Here is a 19,816-nt window from a genome sequence, read left to right as displayed (position 1 = left end):
AACAACCAAAAAGGACCCAAAACAAGCAAGCATAGCTAAGCATTTCATCTTGGAAGCAGCTTACTGAATTAATAAGACAAGTCAATTAATGTTATGCTCTGTTGCTTCAGGATAAAACATGAAAATGGAAAAATGTGGAGCTGTTTACCATATTGAGATCAAGCTACCAGGAAGACTTTGAACAAAACATCCTCTTTGCTCTAAGTTTTAAAGAAGAACTTGGCATGGCTTCTGCTACGGACACAAATGTGTTCTCCCAAAATTCATCCCTAAAGGATTAACCCCCCTGGGTGGGGCCCTGAAGCCATAGGATTAGCGTCCTTATAAGAAGAGATACCGGAAATCTCTCTCTCTTCTCCATGTGAGGACACAGTGAGAAGGTGGCCATCTACAAGCTAGGAGGTGTGTTCTCACCAGGAATTGAATAGGCAGCATCATGATCTGGGCCTTCCAGCCTCCAGAACTGTGAGAAAATAAATTTCTGTCATTTAAGCCACTCAGTCTGTGGTGTTTTATTATGGCAGCCCAAGCTGACTAATACAGCTTCCCAGGGTCTTCTGTTTAGTGCTCTGGAGAAGAGGCTGTGGTGGAGACCAGCTGAGGGTTCACCACGTGGGCCTCTTTTCCTTCCTGGGCGCACAGCTGGGCTGCATTTCCCAGCCTCCCTTGCAGTTAGGTGGGTTCTGCTGGAATCTCCCATAAACTGGAGTTCTGCTTCATGGAATGTGGGCTGTTGTATTTTCTGTCACTTCCAGGGCTGTCTTGTGCTTGCTCTCTCTTCCCTGCCTGCTGGTGGAAAGCAGAGTCTCAAATGGAAGTTTCCATGGGCTCAGAAATTGTAGAGTCTCTGAGGAATTTTTAGCTTTCAGTCCATAGATGCCTGATCTATGGATAAAATTCAAGGATTTCATGGGCTTGGCTAGAAAAACATTACATCCCTATCTTCACGAAACTCTAACTTAAATTTAGCATTTCCTTCTACTAGGAATGTAGGCAAATAACCGCAATGATGTAAGCACTCCCTATGACTTTGTCACCTGGAGAAATCACAGATTTTTCATTACAGTTGCTACAGATACTTCAAAAATTTTTTACACTTACTACTGTTTTAAAATTATGATAGTTATTAGACCTGTTGCTAGACTTTGCTATTTAAAGAAGCACATATATTATTATGTCACATTTAAAAAAATATTTTGATTACTGAATTTTAATATAATTTTCTTTAAATCCTATGTATTTTATTTTATGTCTTTAAAAACTATTATCCTGAAAAAGTGTTGACAAGACATTAAAGAGATAGGAGAGGATTGGGAAGATGGCGGAAGAGTAAGACGCGGCGATCACCTGCCTCCCCACAGATACACCAGAAATACATCTACACGTGGAACAATTCCTACAGAACACCTACTGAACGCTGGCAGAAGACCTCAGACCTCCCAAAAGGCAAGAAACTCCCCATGTACCTGGGTAGGGCAAAAGAAAAAAGAATAAACAGAGACAAAAGAATAGGGATGGGACCTGCACCAGTGGGAGGGAGCCGTGAAGGAGGAAAGGTTTCCTCACACTAGAAGCCCCTTCGCGGGCAGAGACTGCGGGTGGAAGCTTTGGAGCTGCGGAGGAGAGCGCAGCTACAGGGGTGCACAGGGCAAAGCGGAGAGATTCCCGCACGGAGGATCGGTGTCAACTGGCACTCACCAGCCCAAGAGGCTTGTCTGCTCACCCGCTGGGGCGGGCGGGGCTGGGAGCTGAGGCGCGGGTTTCGGTCGGATCCCAGGAGAGGACTGGGGTTGGCAGCGTGCACACTGCCTGCAGGGGGCTAGTGCGCCACGGCTAGCCGGGAGGGAGTCCGGGGAAAAGTCTGGAGCCCCCGAAGAGGCAAGAGACTTTTTCTTCCCTCTTTGTTTCCTGGTGCGCAAGGAGAGGGGATTCAGAGCGCCACTTAAAGGAGCTCGAGAGCCGGGCGCGAGCCGTGGCTAAAAGCGCGGACCCCAGAGATGCTAAGGCTGCTGCTGCCGCCGCCACCAAGAAGCCTGTGTGCGAGCACAGGTCACTATCCACACCTCCCTTCCGGGGAGCCTGTGCAGCCCGGCACTGCCAGGGTCCCAGGATCGAGGGACAACTTCTCCGGGAGAACGCACGGCGTGCCTCAGGCTGGTGCAACGTCATGCTGGCCTCTGCCGCCTCAGGCCCGCCCCGCACTCCGTACCCCTCCCTGCCCCAAGCCTGAGTGAGCCAGAACCCTCGAATCAGCGGCTCCTTTAACCCCGTCCTGTCTGAGTGAAGAACAGACGCTCTCCGGCGACCTACACGGAGAGGCGGGGCCAGATCCAAAGCTGAACCCCGGGAGCTGTGAGAACAAAGAAGAGAAAGGGAAATCTCTCCCAGCAGTCTCAGGAGCAGTGGATTAAATCTCCACAATCAACTTAATGTACCCTGCATCTGTGGAATACCTGAATAGACAATGAATCATCCCAAATTGAGGAGGTGGACTTTGAGAGCAAGATTTATTATTTTTTCCCCTTTTCCTCTTTTTGTGAGGGTGTATGTGCATGCTTCTGTGTGAGATTTTGTCTGTATAGCTTTGCTTTCACCATTTGTCCTAGGGTTCTATCCGTCCAATTTTTTTTTTTTTTTTACTTAAAAAATTATTTTTCTTAATAGTTTTTTATTTTAATAACTTTATTTTGTTTTACCTTACTTTATTTTCTTTTCTTTTATCCTCTTTCTTTCTTTCTTTCTTTCTTTCTACTTTTACCCCTTTTATTCTGAGCTGTGTGGATGAAAGACTCTTGGTACTGTAGCCAGGAGTCAGTGCTGTGCCTCTGAGGTGGGAGAGCCAACTTCAGGACACTGGTCCACAAGAGACCTCCCAGCTTCATGTAATATCAAACGGCGAAAATTTCCCAGAGATCTCCATCTCAACACCAAGACCCAGCTTCACTCAACGACCAGAAAGCTACAGTGCTGGACACCCTATGCCAAACAACTAGCAAGACAGGAACACAACCCCACCCATAAGCAGAGTGGCTGCCTAAAATCATAATAAGGCCACAGACACTCCAAAACACATCACCTGACGTGGACGTGCCCACCAGAAAGACAAGATCCAGCCACATCCACCAGAACACAGGCACTAGTCCCTTCCACCAGGAAGCCTACACAACACACTGAACCAACTTTAGCCACTGGGGACAGACACCAAAAACAATGGGAACTACGAACCTGCAGCCTGCAAAAAGGAGACCCCAAACACAGTAAGAAAAGCAAAATGAGAAGACAGAAAAACACACAGCAGATGAAGGAGCAAGATAAAAACCCACCAGACCAAAAAAAAAAAAAACAAAAAAAACCCCCACCAGACCTAACAAATGAAGAGGAAATAGGCAGTCTACCTGAAAAAGAATTCAGAATAATGATAGTAAAGATGATCCAAAATCCTGGAAATAGAATAGACAAAATGCAAGAAACATTTAACAAGGACCTAGAAGAACTAAAGATGAAACAAGCAACGATGAACAACACAATAAGTGAAATTAAAAATACTCTAGATGGGATCAATAGTAGAATAACTGAGGCAGAAGAACGGATAAGTGACCTGGAAGATAAAATAGTGGAAATAACTACTGCAGAGCAGAATAAAGAAAAAAGAATGAAAAGAACTGAGGACAGTCTCAGAGACCTCTGATACAACATTAAACGCACCAACATTCAAATTATAGGGGTTCCAGAAGAAGAAGAGAAAAAGAAAGGGACTAAGAAAATATTTGAAGAGATTATAGTTGAAAACTTCCCTAATATGGGAAAGGAAATAGTTAATTAAGTCCAGGAAGCACAGAGAGTCCCATACAGGATAAATCCAAGGAGAAACATGCCAAGACACATATTAATCAAACTGTCAAAAATTAAATACAAAGAAAACATATTAAAAGCAGCAAGGGAAAAACAACAAATAACACAAAAGGGAATCCCCGTAAGGTTAACAGCTGATCTTTCAGCAGAAACTCTGCAAGCCAGAAGGGACTGGCAGGACATATTTAAAGTGATGAAGGAGAAAAACCTACAACCAAGATTACTCTACCCAGCAAGGATCTCATTCAGATTTGATGGAGAAATTAAAACCTTTACAGACAAGCAAAAGCTGAGAGAGTTCAGCACCACCAAACCAACTTTACAACAAATGCTAAAGGATCTTCTCTAGGCAAGAAACACAAGAGAAGGAAAAGACCTACAATAACAAACCCAAAACAATTAAGAAAATGGGAATAGGAACATACATATCGATAATTACCTTAAATGTAAATGGATTAAATGCTCCCAACAAAAGACAGAGACTGGCTGAATGGATATAAGAACAAGATCCATATATATGCTGTCTACAAGAGACGCATTTCAGACCTAGAGACACATACAGACTGAAAGTGAGGGGATGGAGAAAGATATTCCATGCAAATGGAAACCAAAAGAAAGCTGGAGTAGCAATTCTCATATCAGACAAAATGGACTTTAAGGTAAAGACTATTAGAAGAGACAAAGAAGGACACTACATAATGATCAAGGGATCAATCCAAGAAGAAGATATAACAATTGTAAATATTTATGCACCCAACATAGGAGCACCTGAATACATAAGGCAAATACTAACAGCCATAAAAGGGGAAATCGACAGTAACATGTTCATAGTAGGGGATTTTAACACCCCACTTTCACCAATGGACAGATCATCCAAAATGAAAATAAATAAGGAAACACAAGCTTTAAATGATACATTAAACAAGATGGACTTAATTGATATTTATAGGACATTCCATCCCAAAACAACAGAATACACATTTTTCTCAAGTGCTCATGGAACATTCTCCAGGATAGATCATATCTTGGGTCACAAATCAAGCCTTGGTAAATTTAAGAAAATTGAAATTGTATCAAGTATCTTTTCCGACCACAACGCTATGAGACTAGATATCAATTACAGGAAAAGATCTGTAAAAAATACAAACGCATGGAGGCTAAACAATACACTACTTAATAACGAAGTGATCACTGAAAAATCAAAGAGGAAATAAAAAAAAACCTAGAAAAAAATGACAATGGAGACACGACGACCCAAAGCCTATGGAATGCAGCAAAAGCAGTTCTAAGAGGGAAGTTTATAGCAATACAATCCTACCTTAAGAAACAGGAAACATCTCGAATAAACAACCTAAACTTGCACCTAAAGCAATTAGAGAAAGAAGAACAAAAAAACCCCAAAGTTAGCAGAAGGAAGGAAATCATAAAGATCAGATCAGAAATAAATGAAAAAGAAATGAAGGAAATGACAGCAAAGATCAATAAAACTAAAAGCTGGTTCTTTGAGAAGATAAACAAAATTGATAAACCATTAGCCAGACTCATTAAGAAAAAAAGGGAGAAGACTCAAATCAATAGAATTAGAAATGGAAAAGGAGAAGTAACAACTGACATTGCAGATATACAAAAGATCATGAGAGATTACTACAAGCAACTCTATGCCAATAAAATGGACAACCTGGAAGAAATGGACAAATTCTTAGAAATGCACAACCTGCCAAGACTGAATCAGGAAGAAATAGAAAATATGAACAGACCATTCACAAGCACTGAAATTGAAACTGTGATTAAAAATCTTCCAACAAGCAAAATCCCAGGACCAGATGGCTTCACAGGCGAATTCTATCAAACATTTAGAGAAGACCTAACACCTATCCTCCTCAAACTCTTCCAAAATATAGCAGAGGGAGGAACACTTCCAAACTCATTCTACGAGGCCACCATCTCCCTGATACCAAAACCAGGCAAGGATGTCACAAAGAAAGAAAACTACAGCCCAATATCACTGATGAACATAGATGCAAAAATCCTCAACAAAATACTAGCAAACAGAACCCAACAGCACAGTAAAAGGATCATACACTATGATCAAGTGGGCTTTATTCCAGGAATGCAAGGATTCTTCAATATATGCAAATCAATCAACGTGATACACCATATTAACAAATTGAAGGAGAAAAACCATATGGTCATCTCAATAGATGCAAAGAAAGCTGTCGACAAAATTCAACACCCATTTATGATAAAAACACTGCAGAAAGTAGGCACAGAGGGAACTTTCCTCAACATAATAAAGGCCATATATGACAAACCCACAGCCAACACTGTCCTCAATGGTGAAAAACTGAAAGCATTTCCACTAAGATCAGGAAAAAGACAAGGTTGCCCACTCTCACCACTCTTATTCAACATAGTTTTGGAAGTTTTAGCTACAGCAATCAAAGAAAAGGAAACAAAAGGAATCCAAATCAGAAAAGAAGAAGTAAAACTGTCACTGTTTGCAGATGACATGATACTATACATAGAGAATCCTAAAGATGCTACCAGAAAACTACTAGAGCTTATCAATGAATTTGGTAAAGTAGCAGGATACAAAATTAATTGCACAGAAATCTCTGGCATTCCTATACACTAATGATGAAAAATCTGAAAGTGAAATCAAGAAAACACTCCCATTTACCATTGCAACAAAAAGAATAAAATATCTAGGAATAAACCTACCTAAGGAGACAAAAGACCTGTATGCAGAAAATTATAAGACACTGATGAAAGAAATTAAAGATGATACAAATAGATGGAGAGATATACCATGTTCTTGGATTGGAAGAATCAACATTGTGAAGATGACTCTTACTACCCAAAGCAATCTACAGATTCAATGCAATCCCTATCAAACTACCACTGGCATTTTTCACAGAACTAGAACAAAAAATTTCACAATTTGTATGGAAACACAAAAGACCTCGAATAGCCAAAGCAACCTTGAGAATGAAAAACAGAGCTGGAGGAATCAGGCTCCCTGACTTCAGACTATACTACAAAGCTACAGTAATCAAGGCAGTATGATACTGGCACAAAAACAGAAATATAGATCAATGGAACAGGATAGAAAGCACAGAGATAAACCCACGCACATATGGTCACCTTATCTTTGATAAAGGAGGCAGGAATGTACAGTGGAGAAAAGACAGCCTCTTCAATAAGTGGTGCTGGGAAAACTGGACAGGTACATGTAAAGGTATGAGATTAGATCACTCTCTAACACCATATACAAAAATAAGCTCAAAATGGATTAAAGACCTAAATGTAAGGCCAGAAAGTATCAAACTCTTAGAGGAAAACATAGGCAGAACACTCTATGACATAAATCACAGCAATCCTTTTTGACCCACCTCATAGAGAAATGGAAATAAAAACAAAAATTAACAAATGGGACTTAATGAAACTTCAAAGCTTTTGCACAGAAAAGGAAACCATAAACAAGACCAAAAGACAACCCTCAGAATGGGAGAAAATAGTTGCAAATGAAGCAACTGACAAAGGATTAATCTCCAAAATTTACAAGCAGCTCATGCAGCTCAATAACAAAAAAACAAACAACCCAATTCAAAAATGGGCAGAAGACCTAAATAGACATTTCTCCAAAGAAGATATACAGACTGCCAACAAACACATGAAAGAATGCTCAACATCATTAATCATTAGAGAAATACAAATCAAAACTACAATGAGATATCATCTCACACCAGTCAGAATGGCCATCATCAAAAAATCTAGAAACAATAAATGCTGGAGAGGGTGTGGACAAAAGGGAACACTCTTGCACTGCTGGTGGGAATGTGAATTGGTACAGCCGCTATGGAGCACAGTACGGAGGTTCCTTAAAAAACTACAAATAGAACTCCCATATGACCCAGCAATCCCACTACTGGGCATATACCCTGAGAAAACTATAATTCAAAAAGAGTCATGTACCAAAATGTTCATTGCAGTTCTATTTACAATAGCCCGGAGATGGAAACAACCTAAGTTTCCATCATCGGATGAATGGATGAAGAAGATGTGGCACCTATATACAATGGAATATTACTCAGCCATGAAAAGAAACGAAATCGAGCTATTTGTAATGAGGTGGATAGACCTAGAGTCTGTCATACAGAGTGAAGTAAGTCAGAAAGAGAAAGACAAATACCATATGCTAACACATATATATGGAATCTAAGGGAAAAAAATGTCATGAAGAACCTAGGGGTAAGACAGGAATAAAGACACAGACCTATTAGAGAATGGGCTTGAGGATATGGGGAGGGGGAAGGGTAAGCTGTGACAAAGCGAGAGAGTGGCATGGACATACATACACTACCAATCGTAAAATAGATAGCAAGTGGGAAGCACTCGCATAGCACAGGGAGATCAGCTTGGTGCTTTGCGACCATCTAGAGGGGTGGGATAGGGAGGGTGGGAGGGAGGGAGACGCAAGAGGGAAGAGATATGGGAACATATGTATATGTATAACTAATTCACTTTGTTATAAAGCAGAAACTAACACACCATTTTAAAGCAATTAGACGCCAATAAAGATGTAAAAAAAAAAAAAAAAGTGTTGACAGACTTTACCAGACTGCCCAAAGGGTCCAAAGCACAAAAAGGTTAAGATTTTCAATGCCACATGGAAGGAGCCTGAGACATATGGGGGAGGTAAACATTTGTTGGGTTAATCCACTCTAACTTTCAAGTCGTTTTTTTATATTTGTTAGTCTTTTCACAAAAAAGAGTCTATACCCTCCAAGACATGGGTTGGCAAAGATTTTCTGTAAAGGGTCAGATGGTGAATATTCTGGGCTTCGCAGTTCCTGTTGCAATGATTCAGCTCTGCCCTTGCACAGGCTATATGTAAATGAATGGGCATAGCTGGGTTTCAATAAAACTTTATAGACAATGGAATTTGAATTTCTTTTAATTTTGATAGATCACTAATATTATTCTTTAAGAATATTTTTCAACCATTTAAATATGTAAAAACCATTCTTAGCTCATAGGGCATATAAAAGCCCATAGTGGATTGTAGTTGGACAACCCCTGATCTAAGACATAGGTCACGTGGTACTTTTGGGAAGGATTAGGGAGTGTAATTGTGTTTACTGCCGAACTTGGTGGGTGACCCAATTCAACAATGTAGACCTTTACTAGAGACATCCCTGAGTAGCAGCCAGAAGTAATTCTGCATTGTCTGCTCTTCATAAATCTAAATATCCTCCTAACACCACATATGTCTTTAATGTTTAGTAATTCTCCTCCGCGGCTGTGCTGTAGAAAAACACAGGGGGTATTAAAAAAATATCAAGGCCTGAACCTCACACTGGACCCATTCAATCAGAATCTCTGGGCTCTGATTGCACACAGATGCTTTTACAAAGCTCCCTGATGACTCATGTACAGTGAGGGAGAGAATACAACTACACATGCACTGAAGATAAAATTTGGTGTGTGTCCCACAATGGGGGCATAAACGGAAATGGAGACTTCTGTCTCCAGGGTCTTGGTCTTCACTCTATTTCATTTCTATTAGGTTGAAAATAGCACATCTTGTTTAGGTTAAATAAATATAAAACACTTCCTGTAACACGCGTCATGTCGTCAGACAAGGCAGGTGCCAAATATGAATGACTGGGACGTAGCCTCTTGCCTGGAGTTTGAAAACTGGTCGTTTAAGTAATGGTTTTGTCCATTTGCCTCTTTTTCATTTTTTCTGCCTTTTCCCTTTTTTTTTTTTTGGTTTCCCTCTCAGCCTCTCTGCCTCCTTCCCTCTCTCCTTCTTGGTTCCCTCTCCTTGCCCTTCAAACATACATTTATTGAAGCACAGGGAACTCTACTCAATGCTCTGTGGTGACCTAAATGGGAAGGGAATCTAAAAAAAAAGTGGATTTATGTATATGTGTAACTGATTCACTTTGCTATACAGCAGAAACTAACACAACATTGTAAAGCAGCTATACTCCAATAAAAGTTAATAAAAAACAAAACAAAACAAAAAACATATATTTATTGAGACTCTACTATGTGTCTACTCAATACTTTTCTGGATGCCCTACAGTTTGTTTTGGTTTGCCTTTGCATTGTCTTAAAAATATTTAATTATTTTACAACATTTACAAATAGCGAGATTTCACTGAACTATTAGAGGAGATGGAGATACTGGACATTTCCACATGGTGACAGTCAGGTACAGCTACAGGGTCCCTTTCCACGGAGAGAGAAGGGTCTTTTTACTTAGGTATGTTCTCACCACTTCCAAACCTCTTATACACACTTATATCTCTTCAAGGGGCTTCAAGTTTTCATCCTATAGAAACTGGGGCTGCGACCCCCTACCTGAGCCACTTAAAAAAATTCGATAATCTGCACCATTCTTCTCATACCTGCAACTAAGTACCAGATTCCTATGTGAAAGCAAGATTTCTGTCATCATCTCTATCAGAGGTCTGCCAACTATAGCTTGCACGCCAAATCTAGCCTGTTGCTTGCTTTTGTAAATGATTTTCTTAATAAATTATATTGGAATATACCCCAGTCCACTTGTTTATGCATTGTCTGTACTTCCTGTCATGCCCTGATGGCAGAACTCAGTAACTGCCTGCAAAGTCTAAAATAATTACTTTCTGGCCCTTTACAGAAAAAGTTTGCTGACCCATGATCTAGCTACCTGGTGTAAAAAATCTGTATATCTAGACGTCTGTTAAAACATTCTTGATTTCATTTTTAGCTTTTCCTTCAGGTATTTCACATTGTTGTGGCATCTACTTTTTTCCATGTAGCCCGAGGTCCCTGGTAGGAGATAGCTTCATTTTCCCATCTATTAAGAGACAGCTTCAGTCATAGGGAACGAATGTGGAGAGATGTCACTAGCATCTGTTATTATTCTTTTCCTGAAATACCTTGGCCTTCATATTAGTTTGTCACAGCTATTTTTTTTCAGTCAATTGTTCCCTTAAAGATTCATTAAGAGAAACATTTGATTTCGTCTTATGTAAATGTTACTTTGCTAGGAGAACAAAATCATTGCTTGACTTTACAGCAAATTCCCACTCACTCCCAAACGCATCAAACCATACTGTGTAATAGGAATTGTGATGAGGAAAACAGCTAATGGTTGAAGAGCATTAGACCATTTTAAATACTAGGATTGCAGCTCATCTACTGGAAACACGGTTAAGATATTATGCTTATTTTATGTTTCCAGTTGGCAGGAAAATGATCTAGTTTATTGGGTTAGAGCAAAACGCTTGACAGTGGTAAGATACCTATCACAGGGCTTAATCCTCTCCCGGGAAAAGCTAGTCTGAACTGAAACAAAAATGTTTTTTAAGTCTCTTCTTTTTTTATCTCCATCTTCTCCCTACCTCTGCTCAACCTAAAAGGGCTTGTGAAAATAAGATTTGTTCCCTATAAAGTGCTTACTCAGCAACACATCCTCAATCTTCCTCCATCCTAGGGAATGGGATTTTGATGAACTTCATGGATGGTGATTCTAATCAAGAAAAAATATATCAGGCTGTAATCCATTGTGTTGGTCCACACCAACTCCCCAAGCTCGATTAGTTTGAAGCAACTCATTATCTTCAATCAATTGTCATGGATGGAACATATCTGCATCTTGACTCAAGCAATTTACTGAAAAATGATAGGACAATCACAAGAGCACAAATAACGCTGACTTTCTATTTGATGATATTAATAACATTATCGTTAGTTTTGATAATCATATTGTGATTTTAAAAATGCCTGATTATATACAGTCTGATATATTTACAGAAGAGATGAGAAGATTTGCTTCAAAATAATCTGGGGTTGGGGGCAGTTGGTGGGGATTTGGATGAAACACGATGGGCTGCGTACTAGTATTTCTTAAAGCTAGCTGATGGGTAAACAAGGGTTCATTATATTATTTGACGTTCTTTTGCTTATGCTTGAAACCTTCTATAATAGAAAAGTTAAAAAAGAACAACAGTCCCAGCATGGAACAAAATGGAGCCAGAAATCCTCAAGCATGTTCAGGGGCTTTGGCCCTAGAGCAGTTCTAAGAGCACACACGGTAGGGCAAGGGCTCTAAAAATTCACTTTTTAATCAGATGTTTAATTTAGGTTTACAGTTGCCAAATTCAAAACCTATAGAACTTCAAAGCTCCCTCTGTAAAATCCATATGTCTCACATATACACACACACATCTCAAAGGTCACTGAAATCTGTTAAATATCTCAGAAGTTATAAAACCAACCTAATGACCACCGTTTTCTTGTAAATTGAAAGACTCTCCCCAATAGACTTTGAGCCTATCTTGAGTTTCTCTGGAAGTGGGTTTGATCTGAACCAAATCTTTATTCTTTTTAGAAATTCTCTTGAACAAATGTGAAAGGCTGAGTGATAACTTTGAAAGCTAGATTTCACCTTATTCACAGAGATAATGAGTTGTATGTTCAGCTTATAGTATTTGACCAAAAGAGTTTTTATTTCCAGTTGTACAATTTGCAGTGTTTATGTTAGGAGGCCAAATGGAATTATCATTGAAGAATACCAGCCATGTCTCTAATCCTACTTTGGAAACTAACAATCCACTATGGTGTATAGGAAGAGAACGTCATTTTTGAATAAAATGCTTTCTTTTCTCCTGTCTTTGGGACTGTAGTCAATGTTTAAGCTGAATAACTATTTCATCAAAATCTCTTCTCACAAGTGGCAATGGTTCACTGGAGCCCGTAGAAAGCATTCTCACAGTGATTTCAGTCAGTAGCCAGCAGGCTGACATACTACTTTTCAGAAAGTCTGGGTTGCATTGCCCACCTCTTCTAAGATACTCCAGGGCACATTTTATTTTGAAGAAGATTGCAAATAAAAATGAAGCATTTTGAGAATTTTAGACTCTCCTTGAAACCATTAGAGACATCCTTGCGTGTACCAAAACCTGGTTTGGGAATTGCTGACTTCGATCCTGATTTTAAGTCTTCAGCACTTGGTAGGGGCCAATTCATGAAACGAAAACCTGAAAAAATCCTTTGCTGGCTTTTTTTTGTGTGTGTGACACCAGCAGCCTCTGGTGCTTCTTCAACGCTGCAAACAGCTACTCAGTTTCACATTTGAAGCCCTTCCCAGGCCTTAAGGCTCTCTTAACTGCTGTTTTAAATGCAAAATCAATGAATAAAAAAAAAAAAAAATCTTTGAGAAACAGAAAAACTTCCTAAATAGCTGGGAAGCCTTTTTTTTTTAAACCCTCTACCTCAAAGCACCATTGAACTATAAAGTTGCTGAGTTCTTTCTTGAGAAACACATCACCATTGAACTGTAAGGGCTATTGTAAATTCTGAGAAATACCACACATCCTAATAGTGTTAATTTAGAAAAAACCCAAACAGAATCCTGCAAATTATTTTATGGTTCACTGGGAAGAGTATATTCTGTACTGTTGTCTTAAAAGTCAGCTGTAATGGGAAGGAGGGGCAGGTGAAAGGACCAACTGATACAGCTTGAATAGTCCTTGAAGCAGTCTCTAAGTGATGGTAAGTAGTGACTAATTGTCAGTTTGGAAATCCAGAAAGTCACAGGGCAAAGTATTTATATGCTTTGGTTATTTTTGCAGGCCATTATAACTGTAGTTCTCAACAAGGACAGTACCTAACCCTCAAGGACCATGTGGACATTTGTGCAGGGATTTCATGGCTGTTACAGAGGTAGTGGGCTGCTACTACCATGTGGTGGGCAGAGAGAAATGCTATATGCCATATGCCCTGAAGTGCATGAGATACTTCTGCTCAAGGGAGAATAACTGTCCCAATGAAGTATTAATGCTACACTGAAGATTTATGTAAACAAAAAATCTGTTTATGATGTTCTGAGCCCAGAACTGAACTCAGATACAAAAAGTAATATTTTTGTATATTTAAAAAAATTGAGGCGCAATTAACATTTCATAAAATTCACCCTTTTAAAGCTGTTTACAAGTCAATGTTTATGTACAAGACTGTGCAACCATTACTAATTTCTAATTCCAGACTATTTTCAGCCACCTCAAACAACCAAATAGCAGTCACTTGCCCATTCCCCCTTCCATTCCCTGGAAACTAACCTAATTTGGAAGCAGCTCCTTTGCCCCTTTTCTGTTTGTTCATCCCTGTACTCCTCAGACCTTAATCATAAAGATGAGATCATTAGGCGACATTTAACTTAGCTCCTGATTTCTACTTTTCTATATATTCACAACACCTTACCTAATCTGTTGATTCCTTTCCTGGATTAGAAGAATTAAGCAGGTAAAGAATGACTGACTCTCTACCTCTAGCTTCCCCTTAGTAAATTTGCAGGTGGACCCCGTGGGCACAGGTGGACCACGTGGGCAAGAGAACATTCAATTGCAGGTGGACCACATGAGCAAGACAGCATCCCAAGTAAGACTGGGATAAGTCAACAGGCCTGCACGCAGTGGAAAAATGACAAAGAATCTGACCTCCTGCCGTAATGATTAACTGTTTCCCCTTTTTCCCTTTAAAAATTGTCGTTGGCTGAGCAGAATCTTTGGCGTTGGTCTCTGGACACAAGTCCACCTTCTCCCCAGATTGCTGGATTTTCTGAATAAAGCATCTTCTCTACTGAAGCTTGCCCCTCGATTTATTGGCTGTTGAGTGGCGAGCGGCTGAATCTGCATTCGGTTACACTTTCTGTCTTTATAGATTTGCCTATTCTGTATGTTTCATAAAATAGAATCCTATGGTGTATGACATTTTCTGTCTGGTTTCTTTCACTCGGCATGATTTCCAAGTTCATCCATGTTGTAGCACCTATCAGTATTTTATTTCTTTTTACAATGTAATCATATTCTATTGTATGATAAGCCACACTTCGTTTCATCTATTCATCAGTTGACGGACATTCGTGCTGGCATGATTTTGATATATACTAAAATTACTCAGAAGTGCAACTACCACGTAAATAAGGGAAAGATTGTCTTGTTTCGTTCTGACTTTTACTAAGAATTAGTCAACCATTTTAGAAAAAATCACGTTACCAATAGGAACATGGATTGTGGATTTGAGTCAGTAACAAAATTGTTCATTTCAGTTTGTATTTATAGCTGTTGTATTCTTGGTTTTATGTATGCACACCTCTTCTTTAGCCTGTACTTTAAAATCTATGCACACATCTGCTTTTACTTAGTCTTCATTTTAATATACAATGTGTCAACAGTAGCTAGATAAATGTTACTTCTCCTAAATTTAAACTTACTATGCTCAAACCTTTCAGTATTTCATCATATCTTTTGACATTATATGCTAGAGCATTTATAAAAGAATATTTTATTATAAACTGATTTTCTTTCATTTCTCTTTTATATTTATACCTTATATTAATTTTTTGAAATTACATGAATTTCATTTCAGAAGAGTAAGGTGATGTCTGAAGGGGCCACTGGATTTTTTTTAGGGGTGATAATTACTGTACCAGGGCAGGACTATAAAGAGATTATCTTGCAGAGAGATGCCCCTCTGACATAAGCCACGTGTTCCTTTGGTGGCATTCGTATGCATGTGGGCATTGTGTAGCTCCTTAGGATATTTGGGACGAATGCTCTGCATTTTGCTCTCAGACTCTGACAGACTTTGCTGTCAGACAGAGCATCTTTAATCCTATTTTCACTCTACTGATAAGAAATCAGGCTCAGATAATAACAAATTCTGACAAATACAAGATTCCTTAGGCAAGCATCCTTCTACACCTCCCAAGAGTTCTCCTGGTCTATGTTTGAACACCATTCACCAAGAAACGCATTACCTACTAAAGAAAGTCAATCAGGTAAATTGTTCTTAAACTGATATATGTTTAGTTATAAATTCTATGCACTCTTTAGAGACTAATTTAATCCCTCTTCTAAATGACAGACCTTCAAATATTTAAATACACCTTCTCATTCTTGACCCCCTTTTCTTTTTCCATGAATCTACGCATCAACCTCCTTCAACTGTTTCTTTTTTTTTTTTTTTTTTGCGGTATGCGGGCTTCTCACTGTTGTGGCCTCTCCCGTTGCGGAGCACAGGCTCCGGACATGCAGGCTCAGCGGCCATGGCTCACGGGCCCAGCCGCTCCATGGCATGTGGGATCTTCCCAGACCAGGGCACGAACCCGCGTCCCCTGCATAGGCAGGTAGACTCCCAACCACTGCGCCACCAGGGAAGCCCCCTTCAACTGTTTCTGATCATCATAAATGCTTTCCTCTGTCTACTTGCTTGAACTTGATTTAACCATGTTAAGTAGTTGATGACCAGTTTGATTGTGGATCACTTGCAAAACTGGTCCGCATACCACGTCAATACTTTCACACGGTTGATGATAAAACCGTGCACAGGACACAGCCAGGACAGTACCCAGAATTCTGCTACTAGAAATCTTTCTCTAGGATATGATTATTCCATAAATTAGAAACATTTGAATATGACTATTCATTCTGGTTATGAGCTCACACAATTTTTACTATCACCCAGCCTTCTCCCGAATACACAAGGGGACATCAAAATATAAAGAGCCAAATAGTAAATGTTTAAGGCTTTCTGAGCATAAACTCTCTGTTGCAGCCATTCAACTCCTGTTGCAAAAGAAGCTTTAGCCAATATGTAAACAAGTGGCTGTGTTACATTAAAACTTTATTTACAAAAACAGGCAGCATGTCAGACATAGTGTAAGGGTCATCGTTTGCCAGTTCTTAGCCTAGACTCGTATCTTGTTAATATCTAGACATGTCCATCAATTTTTAAAAATACGTTAGACTAGTTAAAGAAAACAGTGAGGTCAATGAGAAAGTTTTCTGGCATGATTGTTCTTCTCAGAGAACGCAAGCTGGCCGCTGGTGATCACTGAGTCCCTATTTACTCCGCCCAAATTCCTTAAGTGATCTACTTTGGAATCTTGCCCTGGGCTGATCTCAGGGTCACTGATCTATAGATTTCAGAATCCACTTCTTTTTTTTTTCTTTTTTTTTTTTAACAATTTTAACTATACTTAATTCATACTAGACTTCTGGTACCTCTCCCAGTTACACAGTTCCCTAGCATTAGCATGGTAATTTTTTGACAGTCTCTTTTTTGGTACTAAGAATGTGATTTCCCCTTATGCAGTGATACGCTGAAGCTGGCTCTCAGTGCTTTGCAAGGGCCAGCAATGTACATCTCTTCCCAACCTGTCGTTGGTAGCTTGGAGTCAGTGGTGGGAGTATTTATACCATAGAAATAACAAAAATATGTATCAATTAGGGCTTCCCTTCTTCCCGCACCACTGTGCTCAGGGTACTTGAATCATTGAAGAGAGCTAGGTGTTCTCTTACAAATCTCTTCTCCTATCTTGAGTTTATTTTTCTCTTAACAACATCCCTTCCAGACATTTTAGCCAGAAGATAACTTTTATTGACATAAAAAAACCAGCAACAACATAGTTGCTTGAGGAAAACCTGAATTCTCTGTCACCTCTACATTATCGGCTTCACGCAGTAGTTGTGTCCTACTTAATTTGAATATAGCTACAAAGTTTTCTACATTGACCTTAACATTTCTGGAAGTCAGTTTAAGTCATAAGTCAATTTATCCCTCCTGCTATATTTTTAGAGAGCTCAGTCGTTCTTATATAGAGTCTTCCTTGATTATTTGCCTTTGCAAAATCTTTTGCCTATGACCTTTAAAATTGCAAACTGGTACTTTAACTAGTTCACCAATTGCCCCGCATAGATACGATCTGCAGCTGCCTGCACAGAATGCTATTTCTGAGAACCACTGCAAGAAGTTTAAGTCATTCCCCAAGTTATGACTAGAGATCAGGGTTCTTTTAATCCAATGCATTTTCTAGAATGCCGTGTGTGTTTTATAATCTGGTTTTTAGAAAATACTAGGATTGGAGACAAACTTGGAATTTCCTTACCAATAATTCAATTTGAACTTTGTACATTGGCAGTGAGGCTAGGTATATGGGAATAAGCTGAATCAGAAGGGACTAAAGCTTTCTGTCTATGACTTACCTCTAAGAGATACAGCATAACCGTACTCTTCTTTCATCAAGGTACCTTGGATGACTGGGTCTATGAAGTGGCAATTGACTGATGTAGCTGAGACATGAATCTAAGCTATCAGCTCCTCCATGAAAGGAAAAGCGTGATTCACTGCTCTGTCCTCAGGCTCTGACAAGGCAAAGCTCCACGTATGATTACTAAATACTGAAAAACTCTCCTTACTGATCCTCTCAGCTCCAGTTGTGTGCCCTTCCCATTTTTCTCCATTTTGGAAATAGAATGGTCATCTTAAAACGTTGCCTTAGGTGGGTCTCTCCATAGGAAGGCCAGGAGACAGAGATTTCAGTCAGTACTGGTAAGGAAGTGAGGAAGTGTGAAAGGAAATGAAAAGAAGCCAATAAAATGTACAATTACGACCAGATTATGGCTTTGGGCAACTGGGACTCAGTCTCACTTGGTACCTCTCCAAGACAAAATGGAACTGTGCTCTCCAATAAGGTAGCCACCTAGCCACATGTGGCTGTCTTTTAAGTTAATACAATTAAATTAAAAAAATCACTTCATGTGTCACAGGTGACACATTTCATGTGCCCAACAGCCACATATAGTTTGTGGCTACCTATTGCACAGCTCAGATGTAGCACATTTTCACACTGCAGAAAGCTCTATTGGACAGCCATGACATAGAATACGCCTCAGAGTCGTCTCGCTTGGGAGCAAGGAAGCGGGGGAATCTATACATCAAGTCCCAGCAGCCAATGGCTGCTCTTCTGATTCCCAGGTACATCTGGTCTGCCCTGCATGTGTATGGGACCAAGGAGAGGCTATGGGTGACACTAACAGTGTCTGCTATTAAGTATAAATCAGATTGTGTCACTCCTTGATTAAAAACCTTGTTCATGGCTTCCTGCTACAGTTCAGATAGAACTCAAACAACTTGATCATGCTCTACCTGGCTCTGACTTCAAGGTTACTTCCCCAACCTCAGGCCACTTTGCTCTAATCACTCTGCTTTGACAGCAAACTAAAAGAGACTTTCTCTCTGTTCTGCAAACACACTGAAATCTTCCTTGGCTAAGGCCTTGGCACATACTAACCTGTGGTCCTGCAACACCCCTACCTCCTCCCTCCCCTCTCCCCCTCAGCTCTCTGCATGGCCGCTTCCTGCTCTCCTCTAGTTCTCAGACCTGATGCTACCTCCTCCAAGAGGTTTTCCCTGACTATCCTACATAATGTTCATGTTTCCTTCCCATTATTTACTTTCTTGGCTCCTTTTGCATTTATTTTATCACGATTTTTGATTATTTGTTCACTTTTGTTTTTGTCTGTTTCTCCTAGAATAATGTAGGGTCTGAAGGCAATCTAATACCGTGCCTGACACATGGCAAATGCTCAACAGATATTTGGTTACTGAGTGAATGAACAGATGAATGAATGAAAGCCGTCTTTACCAGTGAGGAGGGTGTAAGGGCAGGCATGAAAGGTCAGACCTCTGCAGTAACAAGGGTTACATGTGAATCTGCATGGACATTTTGCCTGAATGACAAGAGGGCTGGGGGTGGGGAAAGAGTGGTCTGGTGACGACAGTGTGTAGTTGCTCAAAATTATCCTACACATAAGATGGCTCTCGCCATTAACAACTCAACTTCTGGATGACCATTCTGGACACCAGCTGGGTGCCTTCTCCAACATGCAATTACTTTCTTGTGTCAATGGCAGTGCTCAAGGGTAGGTTATATTGGCATTTCCCAGTGGTTTAAAAACATTAGCAATGGTAATGGCAAATGGGGAATTCTACAGGGTTGGGGAGGGACCTGTCTAGTCTTTGAGCTTTTTAGAAAGAGAGTGTAAGATAATAGTCTGCCTGTTTTTTCCTAAGTTTGTGTTTTGCTTGCCCTGAGTGGAGCCAGCACTGACACAGGGAGCTT

This window comes from Pseudorca crassidens, chromosome 10 (genome assembly GCF_039906515.1).
Source record: "Pseudorca crassidens isolate mPseCra1 chromosome 10, mPseCra1.hap1, whole genome shotgun sequence".
NCBI lineage: Eukaryota > Metazoa > Chordata > Mammalia > Artiodactyla > Delphinidae > Pseudorca > Pseudorca crassidens.
Note: the sequence above shows the minus strand (reverse complement) of the source record.